The 7,960-nt window shown below is 33.9% G+C and overlaps 1 protein-coding gene across 1 annotated transcript in view; it reads right to left on the bottom strand.

The window, feature by feature from the left end:
* LOC106871386 (uncharacterized) overlaps positions 1-7,960 on the bottom strand; it is a gene marked incomplete at its 3' end in the record, with an annotated part of 540,352 nt that overhangs the window by 349,425 nt on the left and 182,967 nt on the right. The window contains exon 3 of the mRNA XM_052970915.1: positions 5,744-5,774. The remainder of the gene's footprint in view (positions 1-5,743; positions 5,775-7,960) is intronic.

Genomic DNA, 7,960 nt, shown 5'->3' with positions numbered 1-7,960 from the left:
ATCGCTCTCTTTTCCCAAATCGCTAGACTACGGGGACATAACCACACCAGCATCGGTTGTCAGGCAATGGTGGGGGGACAAACAAACACACACACACACACAGACACACACACACACACATACATATATATATATATATGGGAGAATTTACGAAAAAAACAACAACAGACGAGGACAGGTGGTGTAAACAACAAAAGGATGTATTAGTTTAACGCTCGAGAATAGAGAAAGTCATTAACGTTTCGAGCTACGCTCTTCAACAGAAACAATACGGAGAAAACAAGGAGAAAAACACGGAGAAAAAAAATTATATATATATATATACGACGGACTTCTTTCAGTTTCCATCAACCAAATCGACTCACGAGGTTTTGGTCGGCCCGAGGCTATACTAGAAGACACTTGCTTAAGGTGGGACTGAACCCTGAACCATGTGATTGGGAAGCATGTTTTGTACCACACAGCTACTCCTGTGCCTATATATATTGTATATTCTATATATATATATGTATATGTGTGTGTGTGTGTGTGTGTGTGTGTGTGTGTGTGTATACACATAGACACACGTATGTAAATGTGTACATATATATGTTCACACATACATACATGTATAATTACACAGATAGATAGAGAGATAGATAGAATGATAAATAGATGTGAACTCATATTTTCTATTTTGCTGTTATTTTCAATAAATTTCTCAATTTTATCTTTTTCTTTCACTGTCATTATAATCCTATTGGGATAAAAACAATTTAGTATCTCTTTTCCTCTATCAATCATCATTCTATATAGTAGTTTTATTTGAAGAATATTGTATTTGTGTAACAAAATTTCAACAGATCAATAAAACTTTTGCATCTAAGAGACAATATTAGCGAGAATTCATAGTCTTATTTCACACTCAAATATACATAGGGTATTTATAAATTTGAACAATTCTATATAATAGTGTCTGCATGCATTCATTCAAATGTTTCTTTAATAGCAATGCTATATTTTATCCAGTGAAAGTGTCATAGATAATTTGAGCAGTTTGCTATATTTATATTAATTTTACTTTACAAATTCAATTTGAAATTTATAAATTATATTAGAATAAATTTTGAATCAAGTGCGTATTTCATGAAGATCATGCTAAATTAGAAATAGAGTAAAAACTGTTCCTAAACGCTGAAAGGTGATACAACAAAGCGATAAGAGAACGAGAGAGAAAGAAAGAGGGAGAGAGAGAGAGAGAGAAAGAGAGAGAGAGAGAGAGAGAGAGAGAGAGAGAGAGAGAGAGAGAGAGAGAGAGAGAGAGAGAGATATTGGTTTCAAATTTTGGCACAAGAGGAAAAAGTTCGTGCTCGACTGATACTTATTTTATCGGCCCTGAATGGATGAAAGGCAAAGTCGACCGCGGCGGAATATGAACTCAGAACGTAAAGACGGACAGAATACCACTAACCACTTTGTCAGGCGTGGTAACCATTCTGCCAGCTGTAAGAGAAAAGTATATTATACTCCTGTTCCTTGTTATTTTATGTTGTTTTTATTTTCCCTGTTACTGAAATAATTTTGAATATAATTACTTCACATTTACAAAACGGTTAACTGAACTCCAGAAAACCAGTATGTAGAGTTAACGATAGAATAAACTATTGAAGTCTATTAGCTTGATTAAAACCAACAACGTTGTTTTCAAGCACAGTCGTAGACAGTACATAAATAAGTAAAAGAATAAAAGAATAACATATATGGATGTAAGTATGTGTGCATTTATATATGAATATGTATGTATCTGTATGAACATGTTTCTTTGGTTATCTATGCATATAGATGAAGTGACAGGTTGCAATTTTCATCTAAATATATGCTACGAGTTCTTATATAAAATTGTAAAATTCTAAGAGTTATATCTATACAATGTTTCGATTCATCAAACATCTTAAAAGTCCACTGAAATACAAATACTAATCCACTTTTTTAGTTTAGAAACAACAGGAAATATCTTTAATCTATTTATATGTAATCTATAATTATGTAAACGAGATTTGTCTATGATTCATATGTAACTTCACATTTTAAACATCTGTATTTTTTTTAAAGACTTCTTTGAAATCTTTTATATATCAAATATGAAATATTTTTAGATAAGTTCTATAGTCCAATAACTTGAATGTCCTTCATTATGTTACAATAGAATTTACAGAAAAATAGCATAGATTTCACTTAAAGTTCAGAATTTAATTGTGTTCTGTGGCATAAAGCATCATTATTAATATAACCAAGTAATTAAAACACATAATCAATTTATTAATTTTAAAATGATACGTTGTTCCTACCAGAGAAAAAATAGTAATCAGGAAAGCTGATTTAAAATGAACGAGACAGGTTTACTGCACTGTAATAACGTATTGAAGTTTAACAATTTGTGATCAGCTGCACTTTGAATTAAGTGTGGTTATATTTTTTATGTTTATAAGTGTAGGCCGGGCTGTGTGGTAGGAAACTTGCTTGCTTCCCAACCACATGTTTCGGGTTCAGTCCCACTGCGTGGCACCTTGGGCGAGTGTCTTCTACTATAACCTCGGGCCGACCAAAGCCTTGTGACTAAATTTGGTAGGCGGAAACTGAAAGAAGTCTGTTTACACACACACACACACACACACACACACACACACACATACTTAAATACATACATACAGACACACATATATGTATGTGTGTATACATATGTGTGTGTCTGTGTCTGTGTATGTGTTAGTACCACCGTACCGCTTGATAACCAGTATTAGTGTTTACGTCCCCGTAACTTAGCGTTTCGGCAAAACAGACTGATAGAATAAGTATCAGGCTTAACAAAATGTGAGTACTGGGGTCGATTCGTTCGACTAAAAATTCTTCAGTATGGCCGTAGTCTAATGACTGAAACAAAAGGTAAAAGATCAAAGGTAAAGTTCTATCAGTTCTGTATATTGATTCATTATATCATCGAAGAATCTACATGTATGCACTCACATCATTCTGTGGTATGCTTGCTATGAATACATGAAATATACAGCGGATATACTTGATTATATCTGCTAACTACGTCACATGATCTCAATTTCGAACCACTGGAATGGATCTTCAAGAATTAAGTGCGTTGATCATAAACTTAACACTGTTTCGTCGACAACGTATTAATTGGGAATCTTTTGACATAGTGTATTAAAACTGCAGTTATTTTATATTTTATTGTAACAAAACTTGAAACTGCTTCTCACAAGCTAAGAATCAGCATGTACTAAAATGCCTGTGCTTTATACAAAATATTCCTACAGCATTATCTCACTGATAGATTTCTAATATTAGGTTATAAGAGTGATCTATAAATGGAGAGAAACTACATATCGTTAGATTATGTTTTAGAGGTTTAATTCCTTCTTTTTCTGTTTTATTATCAAAACAGGACTGAATTTTCTTTTTGTCTTGCAAGAGTCAATGAAATGTGTACCAGTAATATTTTGGGAGTGCTTGAGGACCTTAATTCCATTCACACAAGACTTACAATCATCAAAATATATTAATATTTTTCAAATGTCAATACTGAGTTCATATAAATGCTAAGGGGCAAGCGAAATTCTTAAAATATATTTGTCGATGACATCGTAATAATGAGGTGTTTTTCTCATCATTTGTCGAGCTTGATAAAATATCACAGTTATAACAATGTGATATTATAGGCATATAACTGACAGCGCTATACCAGTACCATAAGACCATCAATAATATAGCGTTACCAATATCGTGGCTATATTACTAATACAACTGTACTGTTTACACAGAAATATCATTCATATAGCATAAATATATCGCCAACATAGAAATACAGTTAAACGTTATCATTCTCCTCCTCGTGGTCATCCTGTGACTTGTGCAGTTACAAGCATAATGGCTGTAATGTTGACATCACCCAAGTTCTTGACCGTGATATTCTTTACCTCTTTTTCGTCCTTTTTCAAATGTGCCACGGAAAACTGTTATGGAGAGGGTGTAATGGAGGATTACATGTCTGCATTGGCGAGCATTCCATGTTTCGCTGCTGCAATGAGTGAGTCTGCCTTCCAACACATTTGGTGACGTGCTACTTGCTACAGTCCTGCCACTAACATATCAATAACGCTAATCACATGTCACAGTCTTAAATAACGAAAAACATAAAACGATATAGCTGTCACGACTGGAAAGCTTTGATTGTAGGCCAGCTCTTATCCAGCAGATATCAGATCAAAATCATCTAATAATAATAATAATTATAACAATAATAATAATAACAATAATAATAATAATAATAATAATAATAATAATAATAATAATAATAATAATAATAATAATAATAATAATAACAATAATAATAATAACAACAACAATAATAATAATAATAATAACAATAATGATAATAATAAATGAATATATAAATAAATAAAAACAATAATAGCAGTGATATCAGTGATGATAATAATAATAATAACTTAAAGGAGCGGGTGGAGTCTCCCCATGTCCTGATTAATGACATATCTATTGATGGTGCCACAATAAAAACACTGGTAATTGCGCAACCTGATAATCGCTAACTCATATGAGTGACAATGAATAAACATAATATTGTGAATAATGGTGGCAATGAAACTGAAGCCATTTATGGTGACAGTGTTGCACCCGGCAGGCTCAGAGATTCTGGTACCTATCTGGACTCGACAGAGAAAAGATTGGTACGGTCACGAACCCGAAGGCTTCATCGAAAATGATAATGCAAAGTTCCTGTGGGATTTAATGATTCAGTGCGACCATGAGATAGAGAATAGGAAACCAGACAGTCTTAATTGAGAAACTAAGCAAACTATGCTGGATCATAGGTATAGCATACCCAGCTGACAACAAGGTATGCGATAAGGAAGAAAGAAATGTCGATAAATATGATAGGTTAGCTTGGGAGGTAAAGCAGTTGTGGTCGATGAAAAAGGTGGTAGTGGTGCCAATAATTGTCGGAGCCCTGGGAACAGTGAGTAAAAACCTTGAGAAATACATGGAACAAATAGGGGCTGCAATAAGGGCGGAGCACTTGCAGAAAACAGCACTGCTTGGAACCTTTCGAATACACCGAAAGATGCTCGAAAAATAAGGGGTGTTACCTTAGTTCACTGGTATTGAACAGCTGACACCGTAGTACATCAGCGTTAGAAGCTGTGGAAAGGCAATGATGATGATAATAATAATAATGATAATAATAATAATAATAATAATAATAAAACTAACATAGATATCACGCTCTAAGCAATACCATAGACATAAATATTATAGATGCACTAATATTAGTGCTAATATAACGATATTACTTTAGTTCTGCATTGATTCCATCGGTTTTATCGTTGATCTATATAAATATTTCTAAACCTCTATAACAGCGGTAAGCTTCCCAATACTCCGAAACTTCGAAATAATCTCAATCGCAGTTGAAGCGAATTCACTTCTTTTACATCGTGTATAAATTTAATTCTTTCTTTCTTCGATTCATTATTAAAGCAAAACAGGACTGGATTTGCCTTTCGTCTCACAAGAGTGTATGGATGTGTTTCTGTAACATCCTCGAAACGTTTAAATGGCATAAAGCCCCACTTTTCATTAGACCTCTCTCCTGAAATCAAGAATTGTTTGACGCAGTGAAAAATAAAGACAATAATCTAAGAAATAAATTATATGAAATAATCCTACTTACCACTGATGTTAGTTCTCAACAGAAGAAGTTCCTTTAAAGCAAAAAGATTAAGAAATATATTAAATTATATAACACAAATATTTAGAATGTTACATGCATATATAACAAACAGCAACAAAACTTCTACAAAACACAGGCGAGATCTACAATAGAGCGTTGTTCCTACATCTTGAGCAGTGTTGCTGCTATGTTAACAGTCATTCTGTATCTCATCCAGAAGATCACTTAACCGATTGTTTAAAAACACACTCACAGACACGATTCTGCCTCAAGTCTACAGATATTTTGTTACCTTCTTTTCGCTATTATCTATTGTCACTTTGATGTTTGCCCTTTCAAAACAAGCTGTTCAATTGTCACTTCCATTCAGACACTCTCAACCTCTTTGCCCGCTTCTTTTATCAGCCATGTAGCATCCAACCCTGAACACTGGAACTGCGCTAATCATTACGTTCTCTTTTCCACTCTCAGAATGTCTGTTCTCTGAAATACTCTGCATATGTCTTTTCTGCAGCCGTCATTTCACAATAGTTTAAGCAGAGTAATAATCGCATTTGTTGTGTCTGCAGAGATACAAAAACGAAGCAGTGGCATTTGCCTTAGCGTTTTTGGAGCGTCTGAGAAGGAGATGGGCCTTAGTCCTCTTTTTGGATTTAGCTAATAAAAAAAAAGGGTCGTAAATTAGAGTACAAGTACCGGAATCTAGAAGTCTGGTTTCAATTCCAGGTTACAGATATTGTATTCTTCTAATATATTGATTTCAAATTTTGGTACAAGTCCAGCAATTGAAGGGAAGCGTCTAAGTCGATAACATCACTACCAGTACTCAATAGGTACTTATTTTATCAAAAGATGAAAGGCAAAATTCAATCTCGTCCTAATTTAAACTCAGAACATAAAGACGGACGAAATGCTGGTAGGCATTTTGACTTGCGTGCTAACGATTCTGCCATCTCTCCGCCTTAATTCTTCTCATATATTAGATATCAAAATCCTTATTCTTATTCATTTCTAAATTTAATCAGCATATCTATGTTCAGCTAGTTACGGTCCACTTTTGCCACAAAGAGTAGATTATGCTTATTTTATCGATCAAATAAAATTTTGTTTAGTGTAAGGATGAAATATAAATGGGAGCCATTCGATTTTTGGTGGTTAGTTATCAAATTTTATTAAAGAACTAGGTGTTAAACGTCATATGATTGGTAGCTTTGGAAGTACAATTTTTCCATCATCGGTAATATCAGAAAATACGGCATACAATAATAATTATAACTTAATTTTTATCACATTTCTTGGTGCAAACCAACCAACCAACCAGCTACCAGCCAGCCAGTCAACCAACCAATCTACCAAAGAAACAAACAAAAAATAAACCGACCAACCAACATTTACAATGACTATTATTACATAGCGAAGGCGTGGAATTGGTAGAAACGGCAAAATGCGTTATATATTTCCGTCCGCTCCCATCGTTGACCTATTTGCTTTCAATTATCGGCAGAGACAACAGGAATATACTGAGAATGATTTTATTTTGGCGATACAGTTGGATAAAAGAAGTCATTGCTCCCAAAATAACGTTTCATAAATTATATTTCCCGAATCAAAATAATGTGCTAAAGGTTGTTTATGTTCAGAAATGTATAACAATTAAATACACTGTTTGGACAGTACGATATTTGATTTTCGTACCTTCTATAATTCTAGAACTTTGTATCTAGACATAGATGTATTCTAGAGATTTAAATTAGAGCATTACTTCCCGAATCCTGTTTGTAAGGTAATTCTACTGTCTAGTGCTATGGTGTAAATTAGTTTCACCTGAACAGCAACGACCTCGAACAACGAGACGTGAGGCTTAAAATCCAGGCAAAACATTAATATTTTAACGAATCATTCCATTACACAGAACCATTAATTGTTGTAAATGATCTCTGCGTTATACCATGTTGTTTATGTTGACATCGCCATTACACTTGACAGGAAAACAAGTTGTATGCGCCACATCGAGAGAGAATGACAAAAGTTTTTACGTGTACAATGTTGTGGGTTTTGTGTAGATCATCTTAGGATTATATTTCATGAATAACAATGTGTCGAAGAGCAAGTACATGAGAATAGCATTGAAGTGACTAAGCGGTAACAAGTTAAATCCATATAATATATATGTGTGTGTGTGTGTGTGTGTGTGTGTGTGTGTGTGTGTGTGTGTGT

The sequence above is a fragment of the Octopus bimaculoides genome, chromosome 9 (assembly GCF_001194135.2).
Source record: "Octopus bimaculoides isolate UCB-OBI-ISO-001 chromosome 9, ASM119413v2, whole genome shotgun sequence".
NCBI lineage: Eukaryota > Metazoa > Mollusca > Cephalopoda > Octopoda > Octopodidae > Octopus > Octopus bimaculoides.
This window is presented reverse-complemented; position numbering and strand designations above follow the sequence as displayed.